Source organism: Eulemur rufifrons, chromosome 6 (genome assembly GCF_041146395.1).
Source record: "Eulemur rufifrons isolate Redbay chromosome 6, OSU_ERuf_1, whole genome shotgun sequence".
NCBI lineage: Eukaryota > Metazoa > Chordata > Mammalia > Primates > Lemuridae > Eulemur > Eulemur rufifrons.
Window position 1 is genome coordinate 34,931,094 of NC_090988.1, and position 25,418 is coordinate 34,956,511.

At 35.4% G+C, this 25,418-nt stretch overlaps 1 pseudogene; it reads left to right on the forward strand.

The window, feature by feature from the left end:
• The window catches only part of LOC138384801 (AKT-interacting protein-like), a 41,334-nt pseudogene that overhangs the window by 14,393 nt on the left and 1,523 nt on the right, over positions 1-25,418 (forward strand).

Here is a 25,418-nt window from a genome sequence, read left to right on the forward strand (position 1 = left end):
CGTGCTGTTTGTTCTGATTGCAAGGAATATCCAGAAATAGTCAAAAGCTATATTTTTAAAACCAATATCAAGTCCTGCAGGTTTCCAAGAGATACCTGGTTAAAGTGTCTACCTCCATAAATCTGTTTACCTGCCCAAAAACAATTCATCATAGGTGATATTAATTCCATGAGATTGAGGGTGATCCTAACTTGTAATTTGACCTCAGCTTATCTTCAGTTACTATATTTAGGACAGCATCAATAATCCTATTTGCACTTTTCTTCAAGTGTACATAGACTCTAGAGAAAAAAGTCAAATTTGAGAGAGGAAGAGTAACTTATCTTATGTTTGAGCACAAAATAGAATAGCACCCTCATATATTGAAAACTCTTTTTTGCCTCTAAGTATATCCTGGTTGCTTTTTTTTTAAGTGAGAAAAGGGCAATCTCTCTGCATACCTCCTGTCTTTTTGTAGAGCTCCATTAACTGTATGCCTAGAATCTTACAAGCATAAAATTTTGGTACAGAACAATTAAAGAAGGAAAAGGAGGATTTTTGCTTTATTTTAACTTAGTGACTATTCCTAGGACACTGGTAGTGCCCTTTCTAAATAAGTTCTTAATAAGAGTTCTTCCTTAGTACTTTGGATGTTCTAATAATTAGCAAGGTCTGCCTTGAACCAACTAGTGAAGGCAGTACAAAAACTCTTTGATGTTCACAGCCTTCCATCTCCTTCTGATTCCCTTCCTTACTCTGAAACAAACGTTTTCTCCTTTTTAGGTATTCAGGATTTTTCCACTGCATTCTTACAAAAACATGATTTTAAAATACAATCAATATAATTTTCACTAAAATGAAAAGGGATAAGGTATACACCCCCTCAAGAAGATGTAGCTTATACTTCTCTATCCCATTACCCTGCTATATATTTCTTCCCAGCACCTATGTTTTTGTTTGCTTGTCTGCTTTCCACATTAGTTTCCAAGTGTTGGAACAGGTATGTAGAAATGCAATTAACTTTTGGATATTAACCCTATATGCAAAAAATTGCTACATTCATTAATTGTAATAGTTTATCTATAGATTTTTAACTCTGTACACAATCATAATGTCTGTGAATAATGAGTTTTATTTCTTCCTTCTCAATTTTATAACCTTACAGTTTTTCCTTGCTTTATTGCACCACCCTCAATCCACCAGTAAAATGTTGAGTAGAAGTGTTGATAACATTCTTGTTTCATTCCCATTCTTAGAAAAAAATCTTATTTTACCTTTATGTAGATACACTTTATCATATCAAGTATAGAGAAGTCTGTGATGTAAGCTTAACCAAGATAATATTCCATAAGTATCACTTTCAATAAGAATCATACCATGTCCAGCTTAGAAAAGAGTCTACAGAAGAACATTTGCCTAACTTTTTCAAACACTAGATAAAGTTCTGAAAACTGTAAATCATCTTTCTCTGTATTATTTATTAAAGTTTAATGTGTCTGCAACAGCAATTTAATTTCTAAATCAATGCCATTCAAAGTTCTTGGCTAAAGTATCAGGCAAGACTTGCCTTGATCTGCAAGCCCATCACAATATGGATAGTCACTTCTTTTTCTGTTCAAATGTGACTTAGCTCTTCTCCAGAATTGTCTATCTCTAATTAAGGCTAATAACACTTTGTAAAACAGTCACATACTACATACTGCATACAAAACAGTCCATGCTTTACTAAGGAAACAATGTGACTAACACATAATGTACCCTCCTACAGCCACATCCTCTAGAGAAAATGGTGCAACAATAAGATCATTTCTCTACCTTTTATGCCCCACCACAGAAAATGTCCTATCAGCTCTCATCTTTTTCATTATTGTATATAAATGAAAGTAACCAGGTCTACTTTTGTTTACTTCAGTAACAAGAGTAATTCATAGTGGCCTCAAAAGACAATCATAATGCCTTAATAGATTCTTTCTTTACAATTTTACTTAAAGCTATAGCATGGAAATTTGACCTATAATAGTCCACAAAAAAATAATTACTCTCTAGGACTCTGTGTCAATTTTCCATTTAAATATGAATTTGTATTAATGTTCGTTATAATTTTACATAAGCATGAAGAAACTAACATGTTATTACAATTTTCAAGGGAAAATAAGAGAATCTTATTCAACATGACCTAAGTGGTACTATGAGGAAAAAGTCATTTTCTAAAAGTATGCATTTACTCTCCAGCTTCCAAATTCATTCCCTGCCCTGAGAAGCACAGGTACTTAATAAATGCTCACTAATGATGATGATGATGTTACATATCAAAGAAGTTATTGAATTAAAGACATATACATAAAAGAGGGGGATGCGTACAAGAATATTTTATCAGATGTATGCTCCAAATAACCCGATGAGATCTTGTCTAAGAGGAAAAGCTTATATTTTTACTTACTTTATTCACAATGTGGTTCTTTTGAAAAAGTCTCTATCAAAATAATCTACCATGATTGAATACATTCATAAAACAAACTTTCAGATAAAAACAAAAAAAGTTGCAGTGGAAACAAACACTAATAGGTTGAATCTAAGCAATATGTTTATTTTCTGAAAGAAAATGGCTTATTTAGCCAATGCTTGCCAGCAGGGGCCCAGTCAACTGATAAGTGATAGGGTTGAAAACAAAAACTAATTTTTTGAACCCAAGTTCAAAATTGAATGCATTAAATCACTCAGCCTTTTCAGAAAGCCTGACTTCTTAAAAACAAAATGAAATCAGTTTACTTAAATGAAGAAAGAAAATAGCTTTATTTATTTATAGTCACTATTTTGAATCCATCCCTCCCAGTCCACTCCTAATTTCAGGGGCTAAAAGTTAACGCCAGTTTCATGGACTTTTATATTCACAGTGATAATAAAACACACAAATTGCAGCTGCCTGCCACATCCCTAGAACGTTATCACCCTACCAGGACATACAGCACAGTGGCTACCTGTTTGCTGCTGATACAGACAGTGCCAGCAGTCATACTCTCTTAATTCTCACCCCACTGCTGAAAGATTTGAGTCCAGTTTACTCAGCATTTGACAATGCCACCACTACGACCTCTACTTCCAACCCCACCACCCACCCTGTGGTTTCTGTTACAGTTTCATAGAAAGCAAAATTTGTAACCTCAACCACCTGTTGGTCAACACCTAGAGAAGAGCTTTGTAATGTCACCAAAAGCCTACTTGCTACGATATAATAACACTATTCCTATCAGTTAAGGATAAGACCTGGGATAAAAATAATAGCTTTATTCACAGATACCAATATTTGATTTTCATACAATTTCCGTGTGTCACAAGATACTAGTTTTTTTTTTTATTTTTTTCCAACCATAAAAAATGCAAAAGTCAATCTTACTCTAAGGGCGTACAAAAACAGATAGCAAGCCAAAGTTTGAACATTAGTCTTCAATTTGCCAAGCCCTGCTCCAGAGAACAGATTGGAGGTAAGCAATTGATGAATCAGGGAATCCACTTAAAAATTACAACAGAAGTCCACATAATAGATAATAGTGGCTTAAACAAATGTTTTGCTATAGGGATAGACGTGTAAATCAAAGTTAGACAGATCTGTCAAAGTTAGGCAGATTTCAGATAAAACAGATCAGACTTGGTGATGTATGAACCTTAACTACATCATACTCTGTGCTTTCACATTTAGAAAGAAAATAAAATTTCTCAGAACACCAAAGAATTTAAGTTTATTTTGTTTTGTTTGCAAACTACCCATTATACCTCTGAGCTTGAAACTAGGGCCATGTTTCTTTTTTCCTTTTTTTTTTTCATATTTTAAAGTTTAATTTATTAGAGCTATAAGAGGTGTTTAGACAATTGACATAGGAGAAATTAAATATATTAATATAAAAGCATAGTTTAAAATGTTGGAGTTTCACAAACTAAATTTTAAAATGGGGTCAAATATTAATAAAAAGCCCACTCAAGGGTCACCCTTTTTGCACAGAAAAGATTTTTCAGAATTACCTTGATGTTTAAAACTTAATCTTCACACTGTTATAGTTAAAAAAAAATTAAATCTAGTTCTTCCGTAAGCTTTTAAGTTTAATTTAGAGATATTATTCTTTATAAATAAAGCAAATTTCAGGGCCATCTTCCTCATTATAAACCATTTAGGGTTAGGATTAGAATTGGAGGGAATAGGGTGGGCTAGGGAATGTCTCATAGGAAAGATATCATTTCACGTAGGTCTGGAAGGCTCCAAGGTATTAATATTATTTGCCTGTCAGAGAAGGACAAGGAAAGGCCTTACAATTAGAGAAAATAGGCCAAGGAAAAGTGTAGAGTTATATTAATATGCCACACTGGGATATTTTTAAATAGTCCTGCAAGGGAAAAAACAATAAAACAGTGAGATATGAAAGATAATATTGAACATGATTATAGTGTGCTTTTTTTAAAAAACCATACCAAGGAATTTGTACAGTTCTGTTAGTTTAAGTCAAGTTTAAAGTATCAAAATATACTAAGTCTGAATAAGGAAAGAAAAAGTCTTCTTTCCCTAAATATCTGCTCTGGTGAGCTAAAAATTCATAAAGCTCATAGCCTGCCTGAAGGCAATAATAAAATAGAACAAAAACACCAGTAAGACCTCATTATAGCCACTCTAGCAGTTAGAACCTTATTTCATGGAATGAAAATGCAACATTAAAGCCTCACCAGGACGATTTATAATGCTGCTCTTTTTAATTTCATTTAATGCTTTTCTAACTATTTCAAAAATTGAACTAGCTAATCGATTCATGACATCAATTGTCATAATTTGTAATATCAACACATTGGCTCTGCATAAAACATCCCGCACTCAAATCCTGACCAATAAATATTCTATGATTAAAATATACTATGTTTTCTAAAACAAAGAAAAACTTTGTTTTTTCTATATTTTGTTGGATATCTTTATTTGTTCCAAACATTCCATGGGCACCCTAAATCACTATGTCCAAGATGTATCTTATATTCCTGTGCAAATGTTTTTTCTTCTTTTTCCCCTATTTGCATATTGGTAGCCCCAATAAGTCACACAAGACAGAGTGCTAACAGTTACCTTAAACTTTTTCCTCACGTATAATCTATTACTACATTCTACAGATTTTATTGCTAAATATGCCTCAAAGTTTGCTTGTGCCTATTCCCATTACCTCTGCTCTGCATCAGATCCTCAGCCAATGAAGAAATGTTATAGCCTCTCAATTTTATTTCCCCTTCATTCCTTCTTCCCTGCAATAATCTCTGCAGGAATAAACCTTCTGAAACACAAATCATAGCATGTTCCTCCTTTGCTAAAAACACTTCAGTACTTTTGGTTCACTTAAAGAATAAATTGAAAACTAAGAAGTGGGGAGGATGGGAGGGAGGGAGCGATAAAAATCTACCTGTCATGTACAACGTACACTATTCTGGTGACAGGTACAATGAAAGCCCTGATTTCAGCATGATACAATTCATCCATGTAACAAAAAACACTTCTACCCCCTAAATTTTTTGAAATAAAAAGAACAACAACAACAAAAAGAAAAAGACAGGACTAAATTCAGTGATGGCTTTAACAAAATTGATTTGATCCTGTTCTCAAGAATTTTATACCTTAATAGAGGGAGATAGCCAAAAACAAATGAACAAATGAATGTGAAAATATCCATGGTGATAAATAAAACTAGGTAATTTTAAGAGAATTCCAGGGTACAGGTGAAATGGCTCTTTTCAATTCTGTGACAGAGGACTGCTGTCTGAGGTGATATTTCAGGTAAAATCTGAATGACAGTAAGGAATCAGCCATGCACAATATGGGGCGTGGGAATTCTAGAGGTGGGTAGCAGTGAGTTCTAAGTTCTTATGTTCTTATGGAGGTAATGAACTTGGCGCACTTAAAGAGAGAGGGCTCTTGTGGCTGGAGCACAGGAAGCAAAGGGGAGAGTGTTGTAGCACAAGGTAGGAGAAGTAGGCAGGAGCTATGTCATGAAAAGACTTTCACAACAGAGACAGGAGCTTGGCTTTTATTCCCATGCAATGTGAAGGTGAGTAGTAAAATGATACGGCTTACACAAATCAGTAGCATTTCTACATGCTAATAACAGTCAAGTGGAAAGTGAAATCAAGGATTCAATACCATTTACAATAGCTACAAAGAAAATAAATACCTAGAAATATTTTTAAAATATTATTCTGTCTACTAAGGTAGAATAGATGCATAAGAAAGGAAACTGGAGCCATGTAGCAAGGAAGGATGCCAACTTAGATAGATGTGGAGAGATGCAAATGAAAAGATAGAGACTCCCAGGGAGATACAGCAGGTGGGAATAGTGAGAGATTGGATGTGGAGTATGAGAAAAATAAGGGATCGAGAATAGATCCTAGGTTTTGACTTATCACCTGAGTGGATGATGGTGCCACTTACTAAGGAAAGAAGAAGTTTGGCACTAAATAGGGAAACGAGTGACATGTTCTGAATAAGTTCAGAAAATGATAATCATAAGATGTTTATTATATGACAAGTGTATATTTCAAGTAGGCAGTTGTATACACAGTTTTTGGAATTACAAGGGGAAGTCTTAGATGGAGATAAAATGTGGAAATCATAAACATATAGAAATTTAAATCCATAGTACTAGATGCATTTTCTAGGGCACAAGAGAAAAGGTCCCAGGTTTAAGCTCTGGAACATTCCAAAATTTAGTAGAATAGAGAAGATTATCTTCTTAGCTCTTTGTCTCCTGTACTTACCATGATAATATGTGTTCAATGAATGCTGAATAGAATTGTCCCTACTCCATATCATATTAAGAACAAATTGTAGGATGACCTTAGGGCTTCTATACAAAACATCATTCCTCTTACATTTCTTAAATATATTTATAATTTTAACATATTCTCTGATTTGGAGGAAAAATATGTTGTTTTAATGCATTATAGTTTTCCTATACCGCCAATGAATCTGGTAAATAAAGAGAATAGCAAGCTACAATTCATGCCAAATAACAAAAACCCCAGCAGAGCACAAACATCATAATAAAGTAACAAGGCATGATTTTTGCTCTAACACAAGTAAATATACACAATACAAACGTTGGAAAACATAAATGTATGATTACCTCAGGTACACAGTCAACTCTGCTATTTACCCTGGAAATGATAGACTGAGATCTCTTTCAAATTAAACCTTGCAGAAACTCTTCAAGCCCACAGTCTACAGACAGTGGTCCCTTTATAAGATCAAAGTTTGTTTTTCCTTAATATATTTTAATTTAATTCTGTGTGTACGTGTGTCTTTAATTTTAACCAGAATACATATGTATGTGTGTATGTAGACCCTCACATATAATTCATACATAAATAGATATGATATGGCTATATAATTCTTCCCATTTTAGTCCATATATATATGTGTGTGTGTGTCATTAAAAGACATTTTAATATTATCCTCAAAAAATGTGTTAATATTAATTACCTAATGATAGAAATCTTGCAGTTCTAATTGCTGTCACTAAAGTTCAAATTTAGCTCAATATAATGGTGGTTCAACAATAACAGAAGAATATGAAATAAAGACAGCGTAGCTTACAGAATCTTTGTAGGTTTTAAGGTTTCATTGACTTTGTGATACACAATAGTTTCCCCAAAATGGGCAAAATGACATCACAATCTCAATTTAAAGATGTAAGCATATATTAATAGAATTGCTTATATAACCCAAGTAACTCTCAAATTTCCAACATTTTTACACACAGGCCAGTTCAATATTTACACACACACACACAAACACTCACAGCAATACCATCTCAACCAATAGATCATAACAGGAAAATGAGACATTCCTAATGATTCAATGGATCCTCTTGCTCATAGACACCCACACAAATTGGGCAGAGGGATTCACACTCAGGAGACATGGGGAATACAAGAGGTGTGAACCAGTGCATTGTATACAGCTGTCTCGACTGGCCTCGATGTTGACCAAGGAGATCTCATCTGAGAATCCTGTCATCCAGGCAGATCTTGTTCAGAATGTTTTGGATATACAGGAGCCTATGCTGATGCATTTGGCCCCAGAAATTCTACTCAAAACTACACATACTATTCCTCAAAGAACAGCAAGTAAACATCAAAGACAAAAGGATCACTTTGAACTTACAGATAACTGTGTTACAGATAAAGAATTCTAACCATGCCATAGCTGTTCAAAGAGTATATGAATTACTTTGAAAATAACAAAAACTAAAAGCATATAGATAAATGACATTAACCATAAAATTAAGTAATCCTAGAAGTGCATAAAAACTGATTGATTTAAAGGAGTATTATGTGCACTAAACATAGAAATAAGTTCAGGATTGTATATATAATCTTGGCATTTTCAATAAATTTCTGGACAATAAGCCTCAACACTGTCCCTTTTGAGCTTTCTATGTGTTATCCCATTCAAGGTTAACACACAACTTTTTTAAAATCTAGAAATTCCCCTCTCTCCTCATACACACATACAAAAATCCTCCTAATATTTAGTTGTCCTTGACTATAAAATCAAAAGTGGACATTTTCAGCAAGAAAGATAGAAAAAATAGTATGTGTTCATGTCACAAGGAAGCAATATCAATTTTATTATCCCTAAAGGTCAACCAGAGGAACTAATTGGAAAAGAACAATCAGTGATGATACAAGAAGCCAGGGAAATTTGTGGGGGACAGAAAGAGAGATGAGCACAGGTTTATCAAAAGTAATATTTAGGAAGTGAAGATTTTAACAATTTCATTTTTAGAAAAGGAGTATTTGGAATACTAACATAAGAGAAAAATTATAAGTCTGGAAATAAAAATAAATTTCTAGGTTTCACCTTGGTCATATATACTCCAAATTCTAAGTACCATGGTCGATATACATAATTTTTTAATGTCCTGTATTTTGGAATATCACTCTCTGTTATGCTCTTCTAATGCATATTTTTAAGATTCCATGGTAAACTCCCCTCTTTTGTGTGTTTTGTCTTTCAAAGGATCATAAGTGTTTGCAGCAAAATAAAGGCTTGTTTTCCTAAGTATAAATTCAGTATCCAATAAAGATGTACAAATTCCAAAACTATGCTCCCTGAAACTATAAATTGAGTCTTAATGTAGCACATAGATTAAGTACAAGAGGTCTCCATGCATTCTAGAGCAGTGAGTCTTAGCTGGTGGGACAGTGGGAAGAGAAGTGACATTCCCTATTAAAGTAGCTTTTCCAACAGCATTTACATGCATACGTGTATACACATACACACAAACACACAGGAGACTTGGAAACATCCCCCCACTGTGGGTCCTTTGAAGTCATTGACAAGCTGCCAACTGAACACCTCCAGGGCAAAGAACTCACTATGTCTTATGGTAACCCCTCCTTTTTTTAAATAACACTCCTAAAAGTTATCAAAAGAATCATATATCATATGCTTATATGCCCTTTTTTCAGTGATCATGATTAGTACTATTTCTATATTATGGGTCTACTTGGAATGAGACCATTCTGTTTCCACATGACCTCACCTGAAATTTAAAGAGAACAATCAGGGGATTGTTTAAAGAGAACAATCAAGGAACTACCAAGTCCATTCAGTTTCTTTTAAAAGATATTTCAAAGGATATCAGATTATTTCTCAAAGAAGCAGGGAAAATAAATTTTGAGATCTGTATCAATCAGAGTTTAGCTAAAGAAGCAGCAGAACTATCTATCTAATCTTTTTTTTCTATTTATGTGTGTATATATGTATATCTATGGATTTATTAGAAAGATTTGATCTTATGCAATTGTGGGAGCTGGTTACAGTGTCCATGAGGCTGTTGCATTTGTATTTGGTGGTGGAGCCTGAAGTCTGCAGATAAAGTAGACAGAAGGAAAAGACCAACATGAGGCAAGGGAAGCAAGAACTGAACCTGTAGGGATGCCTTGAAATCCACAAAGATGAACTGAAATTTCCACTGGTGTTATCCACGACCTCAAAGTTTCCAGCGTTCATGATGGGTTGATCTTCAGGAGAAGCTGGTGTCCATCATGTTGCTAACCATGGACCTGGCCTGGGAATCAGAGGAGCTGAAAGAGGAGGTCTGGCAGGAGCTGAAGGAGTTGTGGTACAGCTGTTGCCCAAAGGGGTGAGCCAGTAGATAAGCACCGATGAGGTTTATGCCTGGTCCTTCTCTTCCACCTGCCAAACCTCTCTCAAAATGTCCAGAGGCCCATGTTAGCCAGGAACTGTGCAGCAAAGGGAGCTGTAGAAAAATAGTTCCAGCTGCTCAAGGCTGACACAATACAAATCCACTATAATATTATTAACTATTTTTACTGTTAAATAAAAACATACACTCCTCATGCTACATATTCCACAAATGGCCCCTGTATGAAATATGAGTGTCCCTAAGTCATAGAATAGCATGAGGGACAGGTAGACCTAGGAGAAACCTTGCAGATCATGCATTCCACTTTACTATCTCTATTTTGTAATTTAGGAAACAGACCCAGCAAGGTTAAGTCAGCTGAATCAGATACACAATCTTTCCCAGGCAAGAGCCAGAGCTAGAAGCCATCCATGTCTTCTTTCTACTAATCTAGTGTTTTTATATGTACATCATATATTTATCTAATATATAAACTATAAATATAAAAATAATATTATTGCTCATTATTATAATTCACATTGCCATTTTCCTTTTCCTCTCACTTGGGAAAAAGCAAAGGTTGAATTTTAAGATTGCCTTTATGGCGGTACATGGGCAACGTATGTAACCTGCAATTCTGTATCCCCCATAACAATAAGATGAAAAAAAAAATTTATATATTAGAAAGTAAAAAATAAATAAATAAATAAAAAATAAAAAAAATAAAAATAAATTTAAAAAAAAAAGATTGCCTTTATACAGTCTTTCCAGATCTACTATGATTCTTTTAACTTCCTCTACAATAACTTCTTCAAGGCTTCACAACTTTCTGTCTAATGTGTGTTTAGTTTCTACAGGTATTTGAATTTACCAACTAAATTGACACATACATTTCTGTTTTGAAGTCCATGTTGAGAATGAATTAGGGTCAACAAAAGCAGTATTTTTTATTGTTTATCCATGTACTTTCTGATTTGAATAGAAGTTCAGCTTTCTATTGCTTTAGACATAAAATTACATTGGAAAGTGATACACATCTTAATTAAATCTGATCTAAAACCATTCTCCTGTACAAGCTATTTCAGCACTGAGAGTGTTTTCTGCTGTAAACTGCATCACCATCCTTGTTCAATGCTGTCTTGACTGAGGTACTCCCTAAACTTGGCAGTTAGTGAAGAGAGACATAAACATGTGAGCACATGAGATAACATCTAGAAGAGATGATAAATCCTATTCACAAAACAAAATATAACCAATACGCTCTTGTTATAATAACATGAGAAAATTCTTATTAGTGTTTCCTGTTTTGTTTCCTCATCCATTCTTGTTCTTGTCTACCAACATTTAAAAATTAGTTGTAGTTGATGTTGTGCTGTGATTGCGAAGGTGAAGTGAATAGATTAGGAGTTGCACAGCTGTTTATGGTTTTGGTTTATAGCTCTGGGACATCCCATTCTGGAGACATTCCGTTCCAGTTCATTTTAGCAGTAATTAGAAGTACCCCCATAACGAGAAGCTTGCTGTTGGAAACAACTTCATTAGTTTGGGTGATTTTATTGGTTTCCTTTAGGGTGAGAAACTAGCACTAATAGTTGTAATTTAATAGGAAAATTACTGAAGCAAGAAAGATTCCACTGAATCTTAAATGAGGCATTAGACAGAAGTTTCCTTTCCAAAGAATGAAATATAAGAGAACCGCCTTTACCTAAAAAACTCTGATTTGAATGCATATAAATTAGCATGAAAGAGCCATTTTAGTTAAATGCTTAAATACTGCTTAAATAAAACATTAAATTCTCATACCAAAAACATCAGTAAAACTGACATAAATTAAAAATTCATGTGTCCACGTACGGTATTTTTCTTCACACTTTATTTAAAATGAAGTAGAGTCAACACAGTTGACCTTTGTAGAAGGAATCTGACTTCCTTTAGATAAAGAGATTAATTTATTTTTCTAAGTCTGTTCTTTTCTGTTGCTTCCATTGTATTCTTTTCTGCTCTTTTTCCCCTCACACATCATCTCCCTAAGTAGCAACATTTTCTTTGTCACGAAAAGGATTAATGGGACAATATTTTCACCCCTGGCACACACATGATTCTCTATCTGCAAATCACTTTATAATCATTTAGGAATCCTTCCTCCCACTTCCAATGCAATCTGACTCAGAGTTACTTTCAGTATTTTAGACATGACAAAATAAATCCAGAGAGAAATTTACCCAAGATTTCAAGGCAACATTAGTGGCAGATTAATAATCTGAGATATAATCTTCTATCCTTTTTTGGAGAATACATTACGACACCTCCATCATTTGGAAACAATGATCCTTTACCATAAAAAAAGAGAATGTTTTAAAATTTTAAAATGGTAGAGTTAATAATGCCTGGGTTCTAAAAAAATGAAGCAAACATAGGAGAAAATTTATATTTGGGCTTCAAGGTGACCATTCAGGTACAAAATGATAGTCTTTTCATGTTTGGACAAAAATGTACCATAAGATCTAAGTCCCTCTAGGGACTGTCATGCTGTCATGCTGACTTTTATAGCACAAGTACATAGCACAGTGCCTGCCTATGGGGGAGTGTTCCATAATATTGGTTGAATAAATGTTGGGCCAAATAAAACATAGTATGATCAACTTTACTGACCTTTAAACAGCTAGAGTTTCTCTCACAGTGTTGAAAACTTTCATATCTATGAACATTCTTCCCATTTTGTTCCTACAGTTTACATTCCAAATCACTCCCCTTTACACCAACTCAATTTTCAGTGTTTCCCTCCCACCCCCGCTTCCTTACACCGCAGAGCAGAAGAATAACTGACTCTCTCTCAACTACTCTTTTTTCATCTCTATTAGGTGATTTCTCACTTTGTAATTTCTCAGGTCTTGGATTAATAGGCAGGCATCACCATCACTAACATTGAATGGAAATCCAATAGCACCATCTCAGATTGAATGACTTAAATTTGAGAAGAAACATAGGGAAACAGGCAGATATTGGGAGGGAACTAATCCTCTCCCTGGAGTAAGAGTACTGTCTCCTAAGGAAGTGGGTGGAGATTTGGAGTCATGCAAAAAACTAAATGGCAGGGAAGAGAAAGAAGAAATTGGAGACCACTCAGGAGAAAATATGTTTTGTGAAGATACTAACTCCTTAAATGTTTTCTTCTTGAAATGCTGGAAAAAGAATCATGTTTTGTTGTTGTTTTTGTTGTTTGGGGTTTTTTGTTTTGTTTTTCATAGAAATAGGGTCTCGCTCTGTCACCCAGGCTAGAGTGCAGTGGCACAATTATAGCTCACTGTAACCTCAAACTCCTTGCCTCACATGATCTTCCTGCCTCAGCTTCCCAAAGCACTGAGATTACAAGAGTGAGCTACTTCCCCCAGCTGAACCATGACTTTTTATGACTTTAACTGTTTGATGTCATGCTGTATTTCTCTTTCAAATTGTCACACATCTTCAGTGGAGATTTTAAAAAATGTCAAACACACTTACACAACCTATTGTGATAGTCCCAGTAGGCCCAAAGGGAGAAGATTGCAAATGAGAAAGGAAGATTTACCCCTCCCTCATTACCACAATGATCTCACCCCAAAATTGGTCTAAGAAACAAGTGTTAGCCAGCATACTGGAAATGGTAGTCCTCAACATAACTGGAAGAATTTCTCCCACATGTACAACTCAGAAGAACTAATAGAAATTCCTAGTTGCCCCTTTAAAAAATATAATATCCCTATATCCTTGAAAAGGTGGTTCTGTGTAGACCACATGAAAGGCTAAAGTTCCAAATCTGAAGACAGAAGAGCAAAGAGAACTTACTTGTAGCTAAGTGTCTATTCTAAGTGTTAGCAAAATGGGAAGTTGTGTATGCAATGATGATAGCAATAACAAGCTCACCTAAATATGTAATTTAAGGTGTTCTAATGTACATTAAGAAAAATTTTTTTAAAAAGGCAATTGTGTGTAATAAGTGGTTCCCAGTAAGTTCATATGGCTATTATATAAGGAAGATAATTCTTCTCTTCCTTGCTGAACCATTAGAAGTAAGATAGTAAATGTATAGTTCATTATCACACCAGAAAATCCAGAGTATGAACCAAAAATAAGTGCCATACAAATTCAGATGTTGTCAACTCATATTTCAAAGGGTGATATGGTAGGCCCATGTACTTATCTGCATAAGAATCTAAGCAATTTAATAATGTTAAATATTACTAGAACTTTTCATTCTCTCCACGATTCCCCCTATTAGCCAAGAATTCCAACATCCCTCCCAATTCCATAGATTAAATAGACCAGTTAGTTATTGCCACAATAATGCTGCATAATTAATTTCCTCCAAAACAGCGTGATACAGAATAACTAACCATTTATTTCTTACACATAGGTTTATAGATCAGTGGGGTTTGGCTATTCTAAACTGGATTTAGAAAGCTGTCTCCAAGCTATGAACTGGGTCCAGATCTGTTGCATGTGTCCATCATCTTCATTGACCAGCAGTCACTTGAGTCATAGTCATGATCAAGATCCAGAGTTTAAGAGAGCAACGCCAACTATAAAAGTCCTTTTAAGCCGCCATGCAAATTGTATCCTCTAATATACCGTTGACCAAAGCAAGTCACATGATCAAGCCCATTATCAATGCAGCAGAAAAGTATATGCCTTCCATAAAGTGGACATTTCTTGATCAATAATTTAATATACCACAGCAAGGAAAGAATTCACTCTGGTGGAAATATCCATGATAAGCAAGAACACTTGGAATTACAGGAAAAGAAGGATCTTTGAAACTGTTAGAGAGCAATTTTACTCAAAATAGGCCTATCTCTCTTCAGAAAGGTCCAAGAGCATTTAGAGTGAAGGTTATAATGAATAAAAAGTGAAATAAAAGTTGAGTTAACTTGATACACATGCAATAAGCACTCTAGCATGAGTCAAGCACTGCATTCAGGAAGAAAGATAGACAAAAAGCCCAAGAGGGTCTCTATGGAACTGAGAGCCCAAGGGAGCAGTGAATTGTGATTTCAGGTCTTGGGCCTGAAAGGGCAAATAACACATCTCAAAGGCAGGATGAGAGCAAGTGGCAACATCGACTTTAGTTCCACATGGTTCTCACAGCAGAATCAGGAGTCAAGAATGCACACTTTTGCAACATGAAAGGTGTGAGTCCATGGAGGGCCATGAGATGGCTTTGGCACTGCAAGGAGCTCCTACACTCAAGTCTTTGAGCCACCAAGAGGGATTTGAAGAGACTTCAGTTCCAGGAAGTTGTGGTTGTATTAGACCCTGTTTCACTTCCAGCTTGGGAACAATGAAAACGCTATTATGTTTATTTTAATTTATCCAGAAAATATATTAATGCAAATCATTGACTTGAAGGGAAAGTGTCGGGTTGAGCCAGATAAAAAGACAGCTTTATTAGGAGAAAGCTAGAACAGAATAATTTTGTGTTATCCATAGATCAATGAATAAAGGTAAACATAAACATGAAGCAGTTTTCCTAGCTATAGCATGAGTTTGTTGTAAACTAACTGACAAGTTCCTTTCCTGTAATACTGTCATTGTCATCATCATCATCATCATTACTACTGACATTTTCAAAGTATCAGAAACTGTATAAAATGCCTGACCTCTATTAGGTCATTAAATTCTAAGACAATCATATGAAAATAAGTATTTAACTATATTTTATGAAAAAGCTATGTATCAAAGTAACTTCTCTAAGACTATACAACCAGTAATTGGGAAAGTCACATTTTAAACTCAGTTTTAGTCTTAAGCCAAAGCATTAGGTTTTAAGATTTACTACACATTTTGTTAACATGTATGATACAATTATTGCTTGGATCTGGATCATAGTTAGGATATATTGTGATCAAGCTGTAACTAAATCTGTACCACACTTCACTCAGGGGAAGTGAGTTAATGCACTCTCTTAATTTAACATCTGATACTAACAGAGATTTTTAAGATTATTACATGGAAAAGTAATCCATTTAATAGAATGACAGTTGTCTTTCACTGATCAAAGAATATGTTGTGATGATTTACACAGGTGTCATCATATGCTTTAGTGCACAATAAAAGCCAACTTGATATTATATTGAACAGCTTACTTTGATGGCTAGATCAATGACATGAATTTCTCAGCCTCTTCAATTGATTTGAGATGTCAGTATAAATTGAAATGGAATAAAATTCCAATGCAATATAAAGAAAATAAAGAAATTATGCCCAAATGATATGTAATAAAGATTCTACAAGGTAGGGTTTTGCTATTAAAATAGTAAAGCTATGGTGGAAAAAAATCTCAGAAAGATAATCTTTGATTCTTGATCAAAAGAAGAAAATGAAAGAAATCTGCCTGCCTCTTTTTAGCAAATCCTTCAAGCCTTGCAAGTATACAACAAATTCAATATTTCACAACCAACATGAAAGGGAACTGGTTCCTGTAGTAGAATCTTTGCAGTTGTACTCCAGCAGCAACTACTTAACATCTTTACTCCAAACATGCAATGATTAGATTACTAAAAAATTTTAAGCATGTATAATATTTTAAATCAGACTTTCTTAAAGATCATAAAGAAATTTTAAGAATAAAATGTGCTCATGATTCTATTTACCACTTGCTTTTGCTTTGTTTTTCTTTTCTTTCTTTCTTCATTTTTTTTTTTTTCTTACAGGGTCTTGCTTTGTTGCCCAGGCTGGAGTTCAGCAGTGACATGGTCCTAGCTCACTGCAGTCTCAAACTCCTGGGCTCAACTGATCCTCCTGCATCAGCCTTCTGAGTAGCTGGGACTACAATCACACCACCACAATTGGCTAATTTTTTTTACTATTTTTCTGTAGAGACAAGTCTCAAACTCCTGGCCCCAAGTAATCATACCACCCCAGCCTCCCAAAGCACTGGGATTACAGACGTGAGCCACCAAGCCCAGCCGCTTTCTTTTTCTTTAACGTTCCTTTGTTAGCTAACCTCTTTTCACCATTGGGATTTACGTGAACTTCTGACCCATTTTTTCACATTTTTCTTTCCAGTAAATATATTTTCCGACTTTAACCCTCACTTGGGCTCTAACTTTAATCTTTTTGTGTCTCTTTTTACACCCTTTTTTACCCATAGATTTTTTCCAATGCCAATTTTTCTTGGCAGTCTGGACAAATTTCATTACCATCTTCATGATGTATGAAAGAAATCTTTTTTTCTGTACCACTTTTCTTATTGCCTGTGGGTTGTCTTGACCTAAATAACTTAAAACTAGTTTAAGGTGATTTTTTCTCATTATCATTATACTTCTTCCCCCATACAAGTTATAAACAGAAAACAGCAAAATGTTCTTAGACATTCTTAAAATCACAGGGTACCTTCTGTATTAATCAAAACTCATTCAGTGGCAAGTGACAAATACTTAAACTGTCTAAATAAAAACTGGATGTTACTGTTTAACTGAGACATCCAGAGGTGGAAAGTGCCTCAGACAAGCTTGGAACTAGAACTCAAAAGATATCGTAAGGGAGCTCCCTCTCTTTGTCCATTTTTGAGCTCTATTTTCCTCTCTATGTTGGGATTATTTGCTCTGACTATGGACAGATTTCATTTTTGCAGGTAATGGGCATGGTCATTAGCAATTCTTCATTTTCATTACTCATATTAAAGATTCAACAAAAACAAATAGAGGGTTATTTCATAATTATTATTGGTCTGCTTTGGTCAGTGCCCACATTTTGGACTACTCACTATTGCCAAATGTATAGGATATTATGATTGGCCAATCCTAGGATCCATGCCTGGTGGAGGGGGAGGACATACGACATTAATGAAAAATCCCATTTTACTTGTTGAATGGGATTGGTCAGGTTCTCCCAAAAAGAAATGCTGGGCATACAAAAACCAATGTTTTCTCACTACATTCCACCTTAAGCTGGCAAGCATCCATGTACATCTTTCCTAGAAACATAGAATATTATTGTCCATTAAAATAAACTATCACCCACAAAAAGAAACAGCAACTAAAGGTGGCAACACAAACTCTCATCCAATACTGCATCCAACTGAACTACTAGTAAAATATATGTGTGTGTGTATGTGTGTGTGTATATATATATTTCCCCCTTCTGAGTTTGGAATCAGTTGAGACACAGACATAGGAGTCAGATATATATCAAAAATAAACATTACTCCTAATTAAAAGCAAATTAGAGAATGTGCCTTTAGCTCTGAGTCAAAAGGAATTGAAGAATTACCCACAGAGTCCCAGGAAAAGGCAGACAATAGTAGACCTTCTTTAGCAGGTATAAGCCTTGATTTTCAGCTTACTACATGGCCAAGAACAAACCAAAACAGATGTTCTCCAAGATCAAAAACGTCTCAAAGAGAGAAGAATGAAAGAGGATGAGCCATGCATGTCCAGTTTCTTCAACCAATCTCATTTTACTAAATTGATTCTTCTGCTCAGAAGGGAAGAATGATTGAAGAAACAAAGAGAATCCAGGCATGTTTTTACTCTAATGACAGTTTCCCCACATGGAAATATGGAAGTGTGAATAAAAGTGCCCCACCATGAATAATGAAGAACAGATATTTCTCTTCCAAGAGCATCAACCCATGATTAAAGGATATCTGGAAATCAAGAGTAAAGGCAAATTGTAAAAGAGGATGTTAAGATGTGGTAGGTTATTCTAGAGTAACCTAAAAAGTCTCCATGGCTTACAACAGCTTTTGATTATTTCTTGTTTCCTCTGGATTTCCATCAGTGGTCAGCTGGGAGGTGGTTGGGTTGGGGGGTTGCTCTGTTCTCTGTCATTGCCATGGCAATGGGGCTCTTGGAATTACCTTAGGTGTTGGACTTTCATAGGTTCTTATTTTCCTAATTTAGGATTTCTCCATATTATGACTTTATTAAAAGTATGTCAGTCCATCAATCTATTTAATTTCTGGAAATGGTGTTAGCTAATAATTAAAGCCATAAATCTTAGAGGATCCTGACCTTAGCAAGAAGCTATGAGCTTCTTCCCATAATCCTAGGCTTTAGGCTGACTACCTACATCTTGCGCTTCCACAAAAGCTCCTGAGCTGAGATAGAGTCAATCTTCTCCTTTGCTCCAAATTGCATCCTAGCGAATGGTGCTTTATCACAAGGGGTCTTATAAACTCAGTCATGCAATGAGTACACAGAAAGTATGAGCAGAAGTCTACATAGAGGATTCTTTCATTTGTTTGGCTCTTTCTGAATGTCATTCTTATTTCCTACTGTGGTTTTTTCTTCCTCTATTTGCTTGCACCAGCTTCTGAGTGCAAGAGAGAATTAGAATTTTGTGAATTTTCTTAGGCTTGTAGTAATTTGACTCTCAGTAGTCTGAAATCACTGGCCACAAGCAGCTAGGGCTTCTCATTATAAAGTTAAATGCTTCTTCCTTTTTTCGAATGGTTCGATTGTACTAAAGCTTGTCTATTTCTTACTGTAACTTACCAAAACCTTCAAGAATTTGCTGAAACATACTAGCATCTCAAGATTTTTATAACACATACTTCAAAGCTCTGGTCTCTATAAGTATAATTTCCAAAGTATGAGAAGTGACTGTTTGATCTGCTACTTATTTTGTTAATACAAAAGAAGTAAAGAAGCTTCTCAACCAGGGATATCAAGATCTTTACTGTCCATAACCCCAGTTCAATTCAGCCAGTTCTATATTTTAGAATCTGCAAATGCTCACACCTGCCAATTTATAATTTGTTTATAAGAAATAAAAACACAAGTCCAATTACCTAAATAATGAAGGGGTTTTTGTTTGTTTGTTTTGTATACTTAGAAATCCAGCGTATAGCTACTTTCAGACAAGATTGGATCTCATTGCTCAAAAACTCCCAGGGCCTCTCTCCTCTCAATTCTCAATCTCTATTTCTCTTTCTCTCTCTCTTTTCTCTTTCTCTCTTTCTTTCTCTGTGTCTCTATCTCTTTCTCTTTCTATCTTTATCTTTCTATCCCTCTTTATCTCTATCTCTATTTCTATATCTCTTTCTCTCTCTCTCCCTTTCCATCACTTTGCTTGTGTTGGCTTCATTCTCTGTGAAGAAGAGCTTCCTCCATGAAGCTTGGGAAAGTTGTCATGAGCAGCTCCAAGCTTAACAGGGGTGAGCTCAGCGAGCACCAGGAGGAGCTTTTAAAGCCAGCAGGTGTACATCAACTCTTAGAAATGGTGCTTATTATCTTACTGTGGTAGGCAGAATAATGCCTCCCAAAAAAAATGTCCAAATCACTAGAACCTGTTACTTTACAGGACAAAGGGTACTTTGCATATGTGATTAAAAGTAAGGACTGTGATATGGAGAGATTAATCTGAATTATCTGGGTGAGCCTAATATAAATCACACAGGCTCTTAAAAGTAGAAGAGGAAAGCAGATAAGCGGATCAGAGAGATGACATCATGAAAAAGACAATGTCTTTTTGCCCACTTTGAGATATAGAGGGCTGTGTGCAAGCACCAGGAAAAAGGCCTCCAGAGCTAAAGGTAACTCTCAACTGACAGCAAGCAAGGGAACAGAAGTTCAATGCTACAAATGGATGAAACAGAATTCTGCTAACACTGGAATGAGCAAGAAAATGGATTCTCCCCTAGCCTACATAACAGAACACGTTTATTTCAGCCCAGTGAGACCAATGTTGGATTTCTCACCTAAAGAATTTCACGTTGATAATTTTGCATTGTTAAATTTGTATTAAATACAAGCTGCTAAACTTTTGTAATTTGTTCCAGCAGCAGTAGAAAATGAATACACACACTATGGTAGCAAGCCTACCCCTTGGACAATTAGTGTTTGCCATAAAGCTTGACCAAGCCCAGAATACCTGCACTTCTCTGTAGCCATAGAGAGGTAGAACCTTATTATTGACAGCTTGACTAAAAATATAAGTTATGGGGAATGTGGGGAAGAAATGAAGCCCAGACAAAACAAGGACATATCTCCCCACTTCGCAAAGTTTATGTTGTCATTTAATCCATTACCATATTTTGCTACTACGTTCACAGTGTTTTTATTTATTTATTTTTTGAAATATGGCTTTGCCATTTATTTCTACCAACAAATAATTGGTCTGCCTTGATTGCAAGTGTCTTGTTGTTGTTGTTGTTTTGTAGAGAAAGGGTCTTATGTTGCCCAGGCTGAGTGCAGTGGCCATTTACAGGTGCAATCATAGAGTACTACAGCCTTAAACTCCTGGACTCAAGTGATCCTCTCACCTCAGCCTTCTGAGAACTGGGTCTACAGACGCACATTACCAAGTCTGGTTAATTATCAATGTTTTAAAAAAGAATGATCAAAAGACAGAGTATTGTTACACATTATCTCATTTTTGTCCTAGTTTAATATCCAAAACAATCTTCATTTATAAATATTTCATCTATTTTCATATATTATAGAATTAATAACCAAAGCAAAGCCTCAGAGTTAGAGTAATCAATCTTGCTTAGAGTCTTAGATCTGTCATATTTATGAAGAAAACACAGACCCTCCCATACTAAAGCTATTGTCATAAATCAGCTTTGTCAGTAGTTAAACAAAATACACTCTCTCATTCAACCATACGCACCAACCATTTGCTATGTTTCATTCCTGGTGCATAGTTTCTACAACAAGGCTTAAAACGGTGATGCAAATATAGCAGGAGTTAAGCAGGCACAGAAATTAAACATAATGATGGTAATAATGATAAAAATCAAAATAGTCATGTATGCCATATTGTTCCTATGCCATATTGTCCCTATAGCATTTCAAATTCTAAAAATGTTAAGTTTTGTCTCACTGGAAAAATATACAGACATGGATTTCCAACTGGAGAACTTCAAAAGAATTATCATCACCAGTGCAGAACTTTTTTATGTTGTCATAAAGCTAAAAGAAGTCAATTAGGTCTAGTACTTCATTAATGGTTTCTACAAATCACATTTATAGCCAACCCCATATCCAGTGTGATACTAAGAAATGCCATTTAGAAAGACAAGTTTTGACACCCTTATATTATGGCATTGTGGAAACTGCGGGGGTAATTAATTTTTACTTATACTGCAATGAATCCAAGCAAAACTCTAAAAGCCATTTGGCCAATTACTGATTCTTAGGGCAACAGAGCCTTTTCAGAAAGCTTGAGTTTATATTACTGGTATGATCAAGGCTTTAATGAAATTGCTGCATGGCAGAAGCTACTGGACTATTAAGAGAAAACTACAAAACAAATGAGTGCCTAACTCTGAATCTATAAAAAAATGAGAGCCTTCTGGTTCTCTTTGATTGTCTATTAATTTCTCATGATAGAGCCCCATGTGGCATTGCTCTGACAAATTTCACTGAAGCATGTTTTCTCTTCTGCAAATTACTAAAGTCCTGCATGTGATCTTCTTAATGGGAATTTGTATCCCACTGTTCTTTATTATTATTTTAAGGGGAGTAGGTGCTTTCTCATTCTCAAGAGTAATGACTGGGCTAGTTGGAGTTCTTTTATGGATATCGAAGTCTATAACCCAATAGGTGTTAGGAAGAATTCATGCTGTGCTGCAGCTCCACAAGTATTTATTCACCACTAGTACTTGTGCTGAAATGTTGTAAAACTCACAGTGATATCTAAATGGTACAGTCAACCAAGAATTTAGTGAAAGACTTAACTTTCTATACTTCCTGAGTAAAGACATTACCAATTTAGATATCCTATAACTCTTCAACACAGGCATTTTTAATAGCTCATTCACAGGCCGAGCTCAATCGTTCATTTCCTTTCGTATACTTTCATTGAGAAATGCAGTGGAAGTACTGATTAAGAATGCAAAACACAACGAAAAGACAATATGAACCCATTCACTTGAACTTGATCATTAAATCTCTAGATTTCTCTTGGCTGTAGTTTCAAAATAGATCCAGGATTTTATCACTTTTCACAACCCGTTCAGATACATCCCAGGTGCAAGCCACCATCTTCGGTTATTTGGATCACTTCAACAGCCTACTAACTGATCACATGCCTCTGTCCTGCTTTCCACCTCCAACACTCTATTCTCAGCAGAGCAACCAGAGTGATGCTATTAAAACTTAAATCAAATCATGTCTCTCCTTTGCCCAAACCATATGATGTCTTACCATTTCCTTGGAATAAAAATCCAGCGTCCTCACGATGGCCTGCAAGGCTGTACCTAATCCAGCCCTTTCTACCCTCTGACTGTGCCTATCACTCTCTTCTGCAGTCGGTCCACTCCAGTCACACAGGCCTCTTTGCTAATTTTCAAACAAGTAGGCTGCCTCTGCCTCATGGCTTAGCATTTGGTTTTCCCTGAACCTAGGAGTTTTACACATGGATCAGTCCTTCCTCTTACTCCAGATTTTTGCTCAAACATCATCCTTCCAAAAACAAAAGTACTCCTGTGCATTCCATTAAAAATTTCAACTGCCTTCTTTTCATTTTCTCTCTCTCATCTCTGCTTTTGTTTTCTCCACAGTACTTATGACCACTTATCATACTGTGTACTTTACTTATTTATTTTGATTATTATCTGTCTCCCACTGACCCAATAATATGTAAATTCCACAAAGAAAGGAATTTTTGTCTGTTTATTTACTGACATGTGCACAGTGAATGAATGTAATCAACAATAGGAAATCTTTGCTTCCCAAATGTCTTCATTATAGATTTGTCTACATTCAAGATAGAAGTAGTCCAAAGGAAAGCACAACACTCAGCCTCTGTATTTGCTAATGCCTACAATGTACTCAACAACCTAGGGATACAAATGGTAAGAAGAGTGAAGATGGTATAGTATGGCCTGTTACTGTCTTCATGGAAACCAATGCAACAGATTCATGCTGTGGTGGAAAAACATATTGAATTATTATTTATTTCCTGTCATTGAAAAAGATATAAAACAGTAAGAGATATTTTCCCCTCCTATATCCTAAAAAGCCAAGGTTTTCTCTTTCAGAGACTGTTATTGGTTTTTGGATTACATACCTAGAAACAGAAGTTGCCAGTCTCCCAAAAGAAACATCTGCCCTATTGTTTGAGATTACAGTCCTCTCCTGTGCAGAGGATGGAGAAAGAGCCTGATTCTAAGAGTTGAGAAGGAAAAGGAGATTTAGCCTTTAAAGGAAGAGTGAGTTTGGGAAACTTGCAGCTTTCCATAGATAGTGAAGACATCTGCCTTTTTTATATTTGGTCACCAACTATAAGCATCAGATATTGGTTGTAGCCAGTAACTGACCACTTAAGTTTGAGAACCAATGAAGTTCTCCACAACCAATCTTCAGGCAATGGAGAGGACTACTTAAAGGAGTGTCTGTGATCCTACCCAGGGATCAGTACCCAGACAGTGGCAAACGACCAGCCTCAACAGTAGCTCAGGCAACAGAAGGCAAGATACCAACAGCTACCATGAAGGACCAAGAAGAAGTCTTTCATTTGTTTTATAAACCCTCTGCTAGCTTCTTCCAATTCCCATATGTTATAAAACCTAGGTTGTGAGAAAGCATTTCCAAAAATCAAATTGGGATTTGATTTTTTCCACCATCTTAGCAAATGGGGTTTTAGGACCAAATTTAAATTAATTTAGAAAAAACATAAACTTACATTTTCTCTCTTGTCCTCAAAGATTGTAGATAATTTTATACTGGCTACCTATTGAAATCACACTTAAAATAACTAAAAATATTCTTGCAGGTCATGGCTGCATTATGGACTATACAAAACCCCAATAAATTGAGCTTACTGATTTTTAAGTGATAGCCAAGACTTTGTTAAAAAATAGAGCAGACAAGTGAATAATGTTAATAATCACTTTTAACTTTAAGAATAACAATAATGAGAAACACCAACAGTGGGCAATGCTGAGGCTCAGTTTAAGGAGAGACCTTGAAATGTTTACAAACACCCCTAGGTAGATAGAAATTGAGTGGCAGAAGGTTCAAAAAGAAGAGGAAGCAAACATATCACAGAAAGTTATTTTTTCAGGTTCTTAACTTTTAAGAGAGAAAAATTTTCCTGAAGAAGGAAGGGTACTTGGTAGCAGATGTTGTGATATAGAAACACTGTGATGTCCTAAGCCTGAATGTAAACTTAGACAAAGTCAATACTTTACAACAATGTATTGCAAAAATACCCTCAGCCTCCAACATAAGCAATGGACTCCTGGAAAATGGAAGTGTTTTCTGGGGATGAAAAGACAGTTTCAAAAGAAGAGATATTTGAATCTTGGAGAGGGCCCATTACTCAGGAGCTTTAGCA